Genomic DNA, 775 nt, shown 5'->3' with positions numbered 1-775 from the left:
GAGAGGGAGGGAAGAGGAGAGGGAGCGAAGGGGAAAGAGAGAAAGAGAAAGAGAGAGAGAGAGAGAGAGAGAGAGAGAGAGAGAGAGAGAGAGAGAGAGAGAGAGAGAGAGAGAGAGAGAGAGAGAGAGAGAGAGAGGGAGGGAGGGAGAAGAAAACTAAGGTAAATGAATAAAAAGAGAAAACAAATTGGAGGGAGACAAATCACACGACAAGAGGAATTCCAGCCCAAGGCACACAAAGTAGAGAAACCACTCAAGTACAGATTCAGCGAATTAATTTCCCACAGTCTGAATCATCACACCCCGCCACGTGGGAGTCCCCGGAGGATCAGGTTAGCAGACGAATATAGGCTTATGTGAATTACCGAGATCCCAGCACCCACCTTCAAGATTTCCGTAGAACCTCCATTAGACGCTGCTTTGTTGGAGTGAGGTGATGAAATGAGATTCAGCGTCCGATAGCGGCCAGGGAGAATGAGGTATCTTACAAAAGCAAATAGAGTGAAGGTCGCTACCGCCCTTGTCTCACGGAGCAGCACTTTCCACCTGCCGGGGACTGTAGGCGGCCAGGGTCATGCGTTTATGTTGGGTGATGTGATTTTGGTGACGTGGTGGTAGAATTATGATATTGGGGGAGTTTAAGGTCCTTTGTTTTTTGTGTGATCCAGTATTGTGTTGATGTGGTATTGAGGGCGCGTTGATGTGATAGGAATTTGTCGTCTGATATTGCTTGTGGTTGTTGTATCGTGCAAAGGGATGTCTGTGTGATGGTGTC

General features: G+C 47.9%; 1 protein-coding gene across 4 annotated transcripts in view; it reads right to left on the bottom strand.

Annotated features, from left to right (window-relative positions):
• The window catches only part of Tsp26A (Tetraspanin 26A), a 37,564-nt gene extending 37,012 nt beyond the window's left edge, over window positions 1-552 (bottom strand). The window contains exon 1 of one of the 4 annotated variants that reach the window (XM_027375094.2): window positions 384-552. The gene's annotated coding sequence lies outside the window, so the exon portion shown is untranslated. The remainder of the gene's footprint in view (window positions 1-383) is intronic. The other 3 variants (XM_070120969.1, XM_027375093.2, XM_070120968.1) reach the window with 3 other exon arrangements.
• Between the last annotated feature and the right edge of the window lie 223 nt (window positions 553-775).

Source organism: Penaeus vannamei, chromosome 4 (assembly GCF_042767895.1).
Source record: "Penaeus vannamei isolate JL-2024 chromosome 4, ASM4276789v1, whole genome shotgun sequence".
Lineage (NCBI taxonomy): Eukaryota > Metazoa > Arthropoda > Malacostraca > Decapoda > Penaeidae > Penaeus > Penaeus vannamei.
This window is presented reverse-complemented; position numbering and strand designations above follow the sequence as displayed.